The 14,625-nt window shown below is 33.2% G+C and overlaps 1 protein-coding gene across 29 annotated transcripts in view; it reads left to right on the forward strand.

The window, feature by feature from the left end:
- The window catches only part of Zbtb20 (zinc finger and BTB domain containing 20), a 795,965-nt gene that overhangs the window by 363,021 nt on the left and 418,319 nt on the right, over nucleotides 1–14,625 (forward strand). For 4 of the 29 annotated variants that reach the window (XM_058572847.1, XM_058572851.1, XM_046425150.2 and 1 more), the window contains exon 1: nucleotides 5,472–5,932. The exons of the other annotated variants lie outside the window; for them this stretch is intronic. The gene's annotated coding sequence lies outside the window, so the exon portion shown is untranslated. Of the gene's footprint in view, nucleotides 1–5,471; nucleotides 5,933–14,625 lie in introns of those variants that run through there. 29 annotated transcript variants of the gene reach the window in all.

A 14,625-nucleotide genomic window follows, 5' to 3' on the forward strand; every position in this document is an offset into this window, starting at 1 on the left:
TCACCTTTTAGTAGTCTTACTTCATAAGTATCTGAATATGTTTTGAAGCATTACTTTATCATATACTTGGACATTTTCAATTCAGTTTCACTACTATATTTGAAAATCAACTTCAGTGGCTTTCTATTTCATTTATTTATTTTTAATTGACTAATTGTACATATTTTGGGAGTACAATTCATTGTTCTTATCTCCATGTAGTTTGTCAGAAAATGCAATCAAGCTAATTAATATATCCATCACATCACCTGCCTATAGGAAATGTTTTTGAAAATTTTGAATAGACTTTGCAATATTCTCTATTCATTCCAATACACTATTGGACAAAAAACATAAAGAGGACTATGCCCACTTTATAGTTTAAAAAATGGAGATACTAAGTGCTAAATCTGTTATTTAAGATCCCGTAATGTATTAGTGTCATTCTACCTTCTTAATTTTTCATTCTGACACTCTGGAATTTAGCACTTTAGCATATGCTCTATAAGATGATCAAAATACTTGATCCACATTTTCTTGATAATGTCATTTAAGGATCATAGATAAAAGACAGAAAACTGAGATGTAAGAAGATACTAAATGACTTGTAGCAGAACACATAGCAAGGTCACAGGGAAACTGATACAATCTGGACTTCTTTACCCTATGAACTAGCCGTGACTAATTTTTTGACAAGAAGCATTTTTCTCTTTTAGAGAATTCTGATAGTCACATTTGTGAAGCTTGCTGACTTTCACTAAGAAAGCAATGCCTCAAGGAGCAAGGAACTCTGAAGTTTATGTTTTTAACCCTCAGTTAAGTATACAGCTAAATTTTTTGATTGCCACTTAACAATTTTGAATATTTGAGCTCTAAAATTCTTGTTTAGGCTTAAATCTAAAATTGAAACTGGATTTAAATTACCTTTTTCTTCCTTTCTTAGGTAGGTATCATTTAGTAAAGCATTTACTGTAGATATTCATATACACACAGATATACATTTATTCACACATATATATTCACATAGATTTACTGTTAAATATTCATATGTATATATAGACATATATATCACTTATTAAAGCATTTACTATTAGATACATAGATATATATTATCACTTGTTAAAGCATTTACTGTTAGATATTCATACACACACAGGTACACAATTATTCATACATACATATTAACATATATATTTACTGTTAAATATTCATATGTATACATATATAATATATATCACTTAGTAAAGCATTTACCTAGATATATATTATCACTTGATAAAGCATTTATTGTTGGATATTTATACATATACATATGAGTATATGTATCACTTAGTAAAGCATTTTCTTAGATATTCATATATATGTGTGTATATATATATATATATACACATGTGTGTGTATATATCACTTAGTAAAACATTTACTGTTAGATATTTATATATGTAATATATATAAAAATACATGAGTTTGAAAATTTTTAGATTTATGGAATTTTTCTGGGAAAAACTTATAAAAATTACTCTCCTTTGAAATGCCTCTGCTTGTCATTATTTTTGACTAGAAGATGAGATTTCCCTAAATAATGCTACACTGAGAAAGCTAATAAGTAAGAGATACCCAACCAGGCCAGAGTTTTACTAAATTGTTATTACCCATCCAGGTATCCTAGAGAAAGGGGACATAGAGTAGTCTTACATGTTTTTACTTTCTACCAATTAGGATTTGCAGTTGAGAAAGAAGCAGATCCTATAAAGCTTCAGCTACCCAAGAGACCCACTTAGGTGACTGTCCCTCAGACAATACTTATGCTCATTTAGTCATCTGTTGGTACCCCATCAAAACTAATCTCAGCCAAGAGCCATAGAATAAGGACCAATTGTGGAGAGTCCAGGCAGTCCCTCTCCCAGAGGAAATCTAAAATAAAATAAAATAAAATTACATATACATGTAAGTGCCTTCATGAAGTCCTCCAATTATCCCTCCATGATTAAGTACCCCATTTCACCAGGAAGTATCTTTATAACCATAAGTAAATGCTGTGTTCCACGAATATTCACTCATGATTTAGGTCAAGAATTGGAGATAGCTGGACTTGGTCAATGTCTAGAAAGAAGAATATAGAGAGGGCATCAGAAAGGACATCAGAGTTCCCAGAGTTAGATAAGTACTTACAGTTAGCAGCCAAGTTACAGCAGGGATTACTTGAGGAGAACATTAAGCTAGTCCTGTGTGGTGGCCTCTCCAGTGAATTCCAAAAGATCTTTTCCATCTCCTTTAAATAAAGTCCAACATTGTATCAGTTACTTTAAAAGTAAGAATCTGTTTATTATTAACTGATAATTCCTATGCTGTATATCTCTGTTTTGTCCATCAGCTCTGTCTTCTTGAGCATAACCATTCCAGGCATACTATTAACCCTCCTCAAAGGAAAACTGACCAGACTACCAAGTCTAATTTGCTTTATTTAAGACTTATTTACATTTATTATTGAAGGCAGGTGTAGATAGTCATTTGGTTCAGAAATAGTAAATCTTGGCCATATGTGTTAAGCTTTAACTCTGCATGCTTTAAATGCCATATATTGCACACCTCTTCTGGCATGGGCTAGATTCTGTGCACCTTTAAAATGCTAGCTCCTTTAGTCTTCACATTAATCTTCACAACAAGCCATTTTAGAGAGAAGAAAATTAAGCCTCAGAGAACCTAATTAATTTGACCCTGGTCCTACAGCTAGTAAGTGACAAAGCTACCTCTTGTGACTCAGATTCCCCCTCTCCTCATATTTTTTTTTTTTTTTTTGGCATTAGGGATTGAACCCAGGGACACTTTACCAATGAGCTACATCCCCAGTCCTTTTTAGAATGTTTATTTTGAGATAGAGTTTCACTAAATTGCTGAAGATCTTGCTCAGTTGCTGTGGCTGACCTCAAACGTGAAATCCTGCTGCCTCAGTCTCCCAGGTCATGGAGATTATAGGCATGCTCCACTGCATCTGGCCTCCCTCTCCTCTTTTTAAATCATATTAATTCTGCTTCTGACAATGTGGATTCTGAATTGCCTTTGAAAAGTCTTTTAGTTTGAATAAGGAGAAAGGGGACTGCCATAGCATGTGATTGTCTGGTGCTAGTTTTTGTCACCTAAAAGTATGCATAGCCCAAGCTAGTTGTCAGCTTGTCTCCCAACATAGCCTACTAGCCTGTTGACACCATGTGACATTATTTCCCAGACATATTTTGTGAGACACAGCTCTTATGAGATACAGGTGTTTAGCTTAACTCTCAAAATAATCTCAAACCACCTGAATTTTCATAAATTAAAAATAATAACATAAATATTATGTGTGACTATGTAAGTATAATGTAAGGAAACTGGCTTTGGGACGGTATTAGTTGTAGTGTCTCATTATTTAAAATGAATCTACACACTGCATATTCATCTTTCCTACTTGTAACTTTCATAATCTATTAAATGCAAATGGTAATAATACCTGCCTAATAATGTCACTATGAGGATTAAATGAGATAGTATATAGCATCTAGTAAGCATTCAAAAAGTGTTAGCTATTAATAATAGTTAACATGAGCATTACAGGAATAAAAAATATAATTATTGATAAGTACTTACTAAATAGCAGGAGCTAAATAAATATATATTGAATGGGTTAATGAAGTATATAAATTATTTAAATGGCTTGGTGTGACCAATCTAAGGTAAGTACAGTATTCTGCCTGCTGCATCATACTTTGAATATAATATGCACCACAATGTTTAATATGATTAAGAGCTGTATTCACTTTCCAAGAGTATTTTCTGGCTTTAAAGAGACTTTTTGGGAATTTAGGGGTATCATTTCTTTCCTTGCTTATCATTTGCACCCTTAGTACTGCATAGTGTTCTCTGGCTCAAGATATATGTGTGACCACTAAATAGACATCAATTTTCTGCTTCTTTTAATAGTCAAACAGATATGATTTATCTTATGGTGCTATGAAAAAAAGAAGCTATACAAGTATGCACATGGTAAAAAGAAGATAAATGACTGGAAAACATAAAAAAGGCAGAGTGTATCCTGCATGCTTCCTATTTGTCTGAGACAACAGAAACATACTGAAAGTGAAAAAGACAATGTATGTCACTATTTGTGCCAGCACTCGTGATGTGATGCAACATACTTTTCCAATGATGTTAAGACATAGTTTTGGGAGGCATTTTTTTCCTTAATAAACTTGTTTTTAGGTCCTGAAATATATGTCATCTGAAACATTTATCTGAAATTATCATGCATTAACCCCACCCCTACTTCCTAGAATTTGTAATCTGATTCTAGTAATAGTTTTAGAAAGGGTTCAAAGGTTTGCCTCTACCTAGAATATTCTCCCTACCACCAGAGCTTTTGCTTTACTTTATAAATAGTTCATACATCACTTCTAGGAGCCCAATTTCATGCTTTCATGCATATTCATGTCTTTGCCCTTGCTTTGCTATGTTAGTAATTTTTTCTTTTCAAGGATAGTGATTAAATTGTGAACTTCCTGAAGACAAGCCATGCATTATGCGTCTCTTCATACTTAGTATTATTCAGTTCCTGAGGTAGAGTAGGTGCTCAATAAATATGTATCCAATACATTAATAAGTTTTCAATCACATACACATGTGATCAGGGAGATGTATACAATTTCTTAGTCTTTACATATTTCTCAGGTGCTTGAAAACTTTTTGTAAAATGTCTCTGAACATATTAACATGCTTCTGAGTGTGCTAGACACTTTGAGGAACATTTTCTGATCTTTGGAAAAACAAATTTCCTACTTGTTTTTGTTCTTTGTTTTCACTCTTGACAGTCTCCTTTGCACAGTGGACTCAAGTGTGCTGTTGATTACTGATTGGTTGAATCACACAGAAAGTGCTATGAATCTTTATATTTGTTTACATACTACCTGTTTGGTGGTTTTGTTCAAGCACATAATCTATAGATTTTTTTAAAAAAGTGGATGGATTGTGTCAATTAACAGAAAAAGTCTTACTTTCAGTTAAAATTTTCAGCCTTTAATATAGTATGTGCCATAGAGGTAGGTGTCAGTAAATGTTTGTGGAATGCCTGAACAAATGAGACATTGTTACTCATTGTTTTGAGGATGAGGTTTGAGACTTTTTTTAAAGGCTTAGTGAAATGTCCAGTATGGAACAGCAGCATAAGAGAAAAATCTGACACTCACAACCCCTACTTCTGTGTTTCCAGACTGTTACACAAGCTCACTGAGAAGTGTCGTATATGTCTGATTTCTCAACTTCACTCTGCAATAAACTTTTGCAATCCAGAGGCTAGAGACCTCTTTTGTAAATGTTTTCTGCCCAGTGACGGTGTTGGCACCAGGGAGGCCCCAGAAGATAAAGTGGAGGACATATGGCTTCCATCTGAAGACAAATTGGTGGACATAACGTGGTAATTCAGCTGCTATGTCCTTTATATTGTAAACTGAAAGAGTATGATTAGAGGTGTTTATAAACGGCGTCTGAATTCCCCCACACCCTCCCCACCCCCTTTCCACTGTATTTTTATCAGCCTGAATCATAGCCATCCAGTGTCCCAGTCTCACTGTGTTATTTGTGAAAATGGCCAGCATGAGGAATTATTAATTAAAGCTAACAAATCACCCTGACGAGCTGTGCCCTGGCATGGCTGAAGGTTGATTGGCGAAAGTGTTCTCCTTTGGAGAAAAGACTTTTTGTGTTCGTGACGCAGTCAGGGACGGATTATTGAATATGCAAGTTAGAAGAAAAATCACAGGACAAGCAAATTGAGTATTTACTGGCAAATAATTGCTCTCTTAAGCTGTGGCTCTCTTCCTAAATTCTTAACATTCCCGAGGGTTAGAAAGAAACACAGAAAAATGCATCGGTACAGAGTACATTTCAAAAAAAATACATAGACTGATGTTTCAGACTTGTGCAGGTAAGTGTGATTGTGTGTGCATGGAAAGTGAAAGAACAAGGGGAAGCAGGGGAAAGACAGGGGGAAAGCATGACTGTTAGTCTGGTGAGTTTGTTTTTTTTTTTAATCAACTTGTTTATTGGAATACTGCTCAGCATATTTCTAAGTTGAAAATTTAGTTTCAGTGCTGCATTTATTGTGAAAGTTAGAGACATGAGAAGGAGAGAGGTTTTTCTTAAAAGTTATTTATCAGTTGAAGAATATGTAATAGCTTTCAACTTTTTTTTCAATAATAGTTTTCAACTTTTCTCAGATATTTGTGTTAATATGTAAAAATGGTCACTTGCTTTAAGATCTGTATTTTTAACATTGTTGGTTATGACGCGTCTTAAGTGTCTCAAACACATTTGGGTACAACTAATGCATTTATTTTTAAAAGTAAACACTGTTTTACACCAGTACGAAGCTAGTCCTTGTTAACAATTTGTAAAGAGGCATTAAAGTTTTAGAATAGTTACTTAAACTTCTGGCTCTTTAATAGCTAGTGTCCTTACTGTTGTTTGTGTGGTCTTTTTATCTAGAATGTTGATCAGAATACTGAGTTTGTGGGTATTCTAAAATGGGAGAGACTAGTTTAGAGGCTTTTTCAAAACTAAATTTAAATACATAGAAAAATATGAGTATGGAAATGAAGGCTCATGTATAAAATGTAGACATTAAGAAACAGAGATACTTTTATAAGTACAGTTAGGTTATGTGAAGAACATTATCAAAATACAAATATCCTCTGAGGATGAATTACATATTCTGTGAAAACCTAGAAAATGTGCATTTATCAATAACAAACTATTTTTGAAATGAGAATAATTGGCTGGTGAAATAACATGTTAGGGTTGTATTAACTATGAATAGCATCTATTTAAAACAAAGGCATAAACATAATTTACACTAAATTAACTAATTAATAATTGCAAAGTACTTTAACAATAAAACATCTACATGATAGTAATAAAAAATAGGAATCATAATAAAAATGGAAAATTGGACAATCACAGAATTAAGTTAGGTGACTCTCATAAGGTTTTAAAAATCAGAATTTTAAAATATAAGTAAATAAAACATATTTTGCCTACTAATCTATCCTTTGAACCATACAATATTGTAGGAGTTAGTAGTTTCTCCTTACTCTATTTTATTTGATTAAATAAGTCTGTCTTAGTATGTAGAATAGAGCTCCAAAGAAAGTTTAGAAAATATATTTTTAAAGGTTTAATTCCCACTGGATTACATTCTGTCCTCAAATTTCAAGAGGCAAGCCTTCTTAAAGGTTTTTGTGACTATGTGAGGGCAAAATTTGGTCCATTATTTTGAAATAGCAAAAGGGGCATTTAAAGCATATGTTCAGAGACTAAACCATCTGCCTGCTTTATTATGAATACCACAGAATTATGAGAACTTGGAAAGGCTCAAACACTGAACAAAGTCCTATGAAAGATTTTAAGAACACAGCACTGTGATTTTAAAACATATTTTTCAGTCACTTACTTTTGCAATGTAGTTTATGTGTCGTCTGTGGGAGAATAGTATCATTACCCTTTTTGATATATAGGGAATAAATGGCAATGGATAGTTGAGTGACATGAATCTATGGCAAGTTAATGGTAATCCTTTCTCTCTAATTTAACCCATTATATCTAAATACTTTTTAGGGTTTTGGACTTGTCATCAGTGAAACTCACAGTGACTTAGGGAAACATAATAAAATGGTGACTGTTGGAACAAAAATGAAGTCCAGCTGCTAGCTTCTGGACTATCTACAAATGAGTTGCAAAAGACATGCAGAAGCCAGAGTAAAGAGCACTTCTGTAATCCAACTGTGATGTAATGGAAATATGAATTGGCTATTGGTTGCCCAGACTGGTGGGGGAGGGTCACAGAAAACAAATAACAAGCGCAAATTGGCATTATTCCGAGGTGGCACTACTATATTCCTTTGGTATCTGGAAGGATATGCAATTCAGAAATTAGTAAAAGAACAAAAATCATATTTAGGTCCCAAATAGTAACATTTCAGCCCCAGAATGGTAATTTGAGAACAATTCAAGATGATTATTATATATAAGGTGTCTAGTGCCTAGGAGGATTATTCTATCTTATCTGGGTTTTACTAGAATTGTCCTGAGACTGGCTTATTCATTATCAGAAGAAAATGCAGAAACTAGACAAACTCAAACACAATGTAAGTTTTCAGTATTTAGATGACATCAGTTTTTGTTGCTTAGTGAAAATTATTTGATTGAAAGAAAATAGCAAACTAAGAACTGATGTGTTTGGTTTGAAGATTCTAAGTAAAAAAATATGTATCATGTATAGATAATTTGTAATAAATAAATATTTTCAGAATTATACATTTTGATAGATGGATTAAGACAAGAATTTTTTAATATAGAGATTTTGAAAACAAAGATTTTAAATAGCTACAGTTGATTTTCAGAATTAAAAGATGTCAAAATTATTTGGTACTGTGAATGCCTGGGTTGGATTGCCTATGGATCTTCTCATGATGGTATTTTAATTTTGTTCTGCCATGAATTACAATGCTATAAATAATCAGGTGAATCTATAATGTGTTAGCCCCAAAACTATATCTCTTTTATTTTATAACGTTAGTTTTAATTTTTTATTTGGGATGTGTATGAGATATATATATCAAATGTGCATGCATGCACACACCTTTTTTATGGGGGTAGAGTTATTTCTGACACCCTATTTCAAGAAAGCATTAAAATGGCTGACAAAGAAAAATAAACAGATAAAAAAGGAAAATACGTGAATTGGAAGTAAGTAGGTAGTGAAGATAAAATAAAACAAAGCAATAAGCCAGGATAAAGATATAAAAATGTGGGGCTGGGATTGTGGCTTAGTGGTAGAGCGCTCGCCTAGTACAGGCGGAACCCGGGTTTGATCCTCAGCACCACATAAAAATAAAGGCATTGTGTTGTGTCCATTTACACCTAAAAAATAAATATTTTTTAAAAAGATATAAAAATGCAATCAAGAATGAGGTCAGCACACACACTATGTTCAATAAAGAGTTGCCTTAGACTTTCTTACAGCCAAGTCAAAAAGAAAATCATGATAAGTCATGCAATTTACAACATCCCTAAGAATAATAAAATAATTTCCATCATTCATCACTAAAGCTCTTGAAAAATGATAGACTCTGAATTTTGGGGAAGTCTGTGCTAAGATATTAAGACAACTCCCATTGAAAATAATTATAAGCTTTAGAGACCTAAAGGTCAGGTCAGACACAGAAACACCACCTTCCATGGCATGTGAATATAGGAGTAGACTAGAGCAATCCCTTTCTAATCCTAGGGCATACACTTCGGAGGTGGTGGGGGGAAGAACAAGAAGAAGAAGAAAAAGAAAAAAATATGTGTTAAAACTGTTGACAAGACCAAGATATTATGAAAAATAAGGAGTTAAGTGAAGGGGTAATTTTCAAAACTACTTCATATAAATATATACATTATAATAGCAAATCAAAGATTTAGAAGGCCCCCACTTTTATAATAACTAGTAAAACACATTTTATCAAATAAAATTCTCAAATCAACATTACTTTCCTGAGTTGTACACAAAAGATTGTTGTGTTGCTGCCATTCTTATTCCACTTTTACTTCAAGCATACTGTCAGTCTTTTTGAAGTTTTAAAAAGAGTCCTTTCTCATAATAATATTTAATATTTATCACCCTTGCATCTGCCTTGCTTCATTTTCAGAAGTCTTAGCATACTGCCTAGTCTTTTCAGGGGTAATTTTTTGGTTTAGTCACATTAATAGAATAATATTCTCTTCCACATTGAAAAAGTGAAGCATAAATATTTTTTTCTACATTATCTAATCCATAATAAGTAGTCTATTCCATAATAAGTAGTGCAAGGACCACCTGTATCAGGATTACTAGGGCACTTATTAAAATAAAAATTTTTGGAGCCCTTTTGAGAACTTCTGAACCCAAATCCTTGAGGATGGAACCTAGGGATTTGCAGTTTAGAAACTACTCCTGCTATTTGTATACACCAAACTTTGAAAACCAGTGTTTTTAAATTGTGACTTAAAATATCTAGTACATGAATGTAAGACAGTAGGATTTCCCTCCCACAGTTGGTGAGGGTTCATTATATAAACACTAAGTAAAACACTAATGCATATTCAATAATATATTGTGATCGCTGCTAATAAAAACAGAATAATCTAGCTTAGCAAAGTATTCTAAATTTGTTTGAACTCTTCAAGCCACATCTCGCCATTTTATAAAAATATTTCTTAATTGTTCTACTGATCATTTACTGAAAATTATTATTTTCTAAGTTATATGTTGGATCTGGGTACTAGAACTACAAAGATAAATAAAGAGTACCCGTTCCTTGTTTTAATAAACTCATAAGTAAGACAATTTTATTGCTGGGATATTATCTAAATTAGAATAACTATGAATTGCCACATAATCTCTTTAAGTAAAATTCAAGGTTCCATATATCACCACAAGTATACATTTGATAGCAGTATATATTGTAGTTCCCTACTACAATGTGGAAGGTGCAAAACATAAGAAATTCCATTTCCCCAATGGGAGACTCTATCCCCAAAAGCTGGAATGGGAAGTGTCATGGAACCTTCTAATTCCATTTCTCCCATCATCCATCAGTGGTGTATTACCAGGGTCCTTTCTGAGAAGAAAAGAGAAATATCTGGGTGCTCTAGGCATTATGAGGATTTACATGTTTCTTTCCCTTGCCCCTCTGATGGCTGGTCTATAGGAAATGCTGTATGTAGCCTAAATGGTGGCATCCTTTCTAGTTGGCAGATGAGGCACAGTATGCAGGGGCCCAAGCATCTGACTTGGAACTGTGTTCCACAGGTTATAGAAGTGCAAGAAATTGGGTACTGACAGGATAACAGGGATATATTATATATGAAGCAATTAATTTCCAGAATATAAGAAATATTGTGAGAACTTCTATATATTTTTCCTTCCTTTTTTTTCTTTTCAATATATACTAATTGAGAATTTATGCTATAATTCTTCTAGGAAGTAAGAATGCAGTAGCAAAATAAAGTTTCTAGTTTCATGATATTGATAGTATAATGGGAATAAGATTACTAAATAAAAACAAAATAATATAAGTATAAAAATGATGTACTTCATTTTTGAAACATGTTTCCTGTGTGTGTGTGTGTGTGTGTGTGTGTGTGTGTATAAATATATACATTCCTTTACCCAACAGTAATGACCTCCAAATATAGACCAGTCAATTCAGGACACTGTGGTATTTCGAAGCTCCTTATCATGGGGACCTGAAGATAATATAAGGGAAAGACACAAGTTACCTTGGAGGACAATAAGGCATGCATAGTTGCCTATAAGATTTTTCTTCATCTTTTGCTTGTTCTAGTGAATTTGTGTTCTGGGTTTTTTCACTGAACTGAGTGGTGGACATGCAGGACACAAAGAGGTCTTAGAGGTAATTTATGCAGTCTTCATGGGACTTAACCTATGATAGAGAAGACTGATAATTAACTATAGTATATGGCTTTGATAAGGTTACATGGAAGCCAGAAAGGGCTAGCCAACAGAGCAACAGGAAAGGCTTCCCAGGGCAAATTTAAAGTGAAACTAACAACCTAATAGTAAAACAAAACAAAAAGAATTTTTTTTGAAGTAAAGTTCTAATTTTTCCCTTGATCAACAAAGTAATATATAACCATGGTGAAAATATTTTAGACATTAGGAAAACATATTTTTAAAAGGGGAGGAGGATTACTTGTTAACTCACTGCTTAGCAAAACCATTGTTAACATTCATCAGACACTTTTTTTTAAGCATGTATTATGTTCTAGGGTTTAGCCAGCCAGACAGTGCTTCTCAGAAGGGAGCATTTTAATTGGCAGAAAATATGAATAGCAGTGACTCAAACTTTTGAGTTAAGCTGTCTTCAGATTTGGGCTTCAAACTACATAGGCCCCAACTCCACTGATGTAGATTGAAGAATAGGAATGCAGTATTCTGAGCAAACATCATAACACCTGTCACAAGAGTAGATATGAGAGTCACACTCCTTGGGGTCAAATCCTGGTTATACTTCTTTTCTATCTGTGATCTTGGACAAATTATTGGGCTTCCACGTTTCAGTGTATCTCTTTATAAAATTAGATTATTAATAGTACTTACTGTGCAATATTTTGAGAAATGAATAAAACAGTGCATACATATAAGTGTTAACCATAGTACTTGGTGGATAGCAAAATATTCAATAAATGTCATCATTACTACTGTGATTACTATTTTGATTATGACTATTACAATTACTTTATTACCAGGGAAACTTGCTGAAAATATATTTTGTCCAGTACAACTCCATTATTACTACTGACAAAACAATTCAAAACACATTTTCTACTAAGGATGGGTCAGAGATATTGTCTTTGCAATACATATTAAGAATCTTCATTTTATAGATGAAAATTATAATGTGATTTATCTCAGTATATTAATGATATTTTGCAGACTACATTTGTGTTTCTTGGTAGAAACGATGTCTAAATCTGACTTAAATGCCCTTCATGTCACAGATTTTGTTTCAACAATCCACGATTAACTAAGTTTGTTATATTAAAAGAAACTTTTAAATCCAAAGCCCAATGTTTTTCAGATAGTGCCACACCTTTAATTATACATTGATGATGAGATAGTTTAGAAATATAATATTATCTAGGGAGAACATCTTAGGAAAAGTTTCAATTTCAGATCTGTGTCTTGTTCATGATAGTCGAAGATCACTAACCTAGCAGGTGCCACATACTAGTTTATTAAATTGACTTACATTTTTAAAATATTTTTTAGTTGTTGATGGACCTCTATTTCATTTACTTATTTATATGCAGTGCTGAGAATCAAACCCAGTGCCTCACACGTGCGAGGCAAGCGCTGTACCTCTGAGCCACAACCCCAGCCCATAACGATGTATTTTTAAAAAGCAATTGACAACACGTTCTGTTAACTTTTCAGAATTGCAGCTTTACACTGGTATTGAAAGCACAACTATATCATGAGAAATGCATGGACGCTAATTACGTAGAGTAAGCTCCATGTTTGGTTATCTGCTCTGCCATTTACAAATTACATAAGCATAGACAAGTTGGTGTGTATGTATGTGTGTGTTTAAGTCCTGAAATGGAAAATGGATCAATAATATTTTCATTGTTGTATGTGTATGGCCCCTAGTAGGGTTCTTGGTATATAATACTCAATAAATGATATTTGTTACCAACAGCAGTAACCACAACAATACAACACAAAAGCCCTGTGTACAATGACCATAAGCTCATTAATATATATGAGTATGTAAATAATGACACTTGAAATTGCTTAATGTTTGACACACAGTAGGAAGTGAAGTGTGTATATAAATTTGATCTATTTAAATGCCTGCGTGAAAAGATTGCTTTAATTATTCTAGTTAAATGAAAATGCAATCCAAATCCAAAACTAACTTAATCTTTTGAAAAATGACAATAAAAGCAAAGATGGCCCAAGGATTTGTTACCAAAATGGCCAAATAATATGGAATTAAAGCAAATAAATAACAGGGACCACACTCTACTTCAAATAGTAAGAAAAGGGAATTAACTTGGAAAACTCTTAGGTGACCTCTAATTTGAATAGTATTAATTTGAAGCATTTTAAAGATCAAAGGCTATTATTGCTAGTTGGAATTGTAGCTACATATGGAAAATGGCTGCAGAGATTCACAATATAAAAATAGTTCATTGCTAAATTCGAAATTCTGTTAATGTCACAAACAGTGGGATGTGAAACACAAATGAATTGTGATGACAGTTGAATACCAAGCTGCCTATTTTTTTCCCGTCAGAGCTGCCCATATTTGGCTTCATATTTCCTCAGTCCTGATTTAACCCATCAATATTTGTATTTTCTGTAGCTAGCACCACCTTGTAATATATTATTTAAGAATTTTATTCCTAAATGCTTCTCAGTGCCTAGGAATTCTGTTCTTGCTTTTCTCCCCACAGATGTGTATTCTTGAATCACTTTTTTTTTACTTTTCACTATAAAGTCCAAGCTTTTAATACTTTTAACCAATATTCTTATTCAGCTCTATATTTCTCTTTACTCTTCCATTTCTCTTGAGTGTTTAAAGTGTCATTCCATTCTTCTTGATCTGCAGGCTGTTTGTATAGGACATATTTCTTCTCCATGTGGCTTTGACTTGGGGCACTTGCTGTCATCCTGATAATTTGCATTCATTTCCTACTATAGTTCTTTAAAGTCTGTTTTTTCAAATGCCACTCTTATCCTTTATGGTAGAAGGTCTTTATGATCCTGGGTTTGGGGAACCAGATTTATTTTATGAACCGAATAAAGCTTCCTTTTAAATGTAGTAATTCCATATAACCATAAGCTAGCTTGACCTTTGGGAAATGTCATTCAAAAAAAAAAATCTCTAAAGACTGTTACTGAAATGACCAAATTATTTAGCCTTAATGGATTTTGTAGCATGGATACCCAATCTGCCTCACAAGTTAACAGTCCTGGCTAAATATTTTTCATTTGGATTTTACTACATGTGGTGATTTGGCTGACATTTGTTGAGTGACCTCTCTTTGGCAAGAGTTTTATATTTT

The sequence above is a fragment of the Marmota monax genome, unplaced genomic scaffold, assembly GCF_021218885.2.
Source record: "Marmota monax isolate L192 unplaced genomic scaffold, Marmota_monax_Labrador192_F-V1.1 WCK01_AAM20220418_F8-fsc00119, whole genome shotgun sequence".
Taxonomy (NCBI): Eukaryota; Metazoa; Chordata; class Mammalia; order Rodentia; family Sciuridae; genus Marmota; species Marmota monax.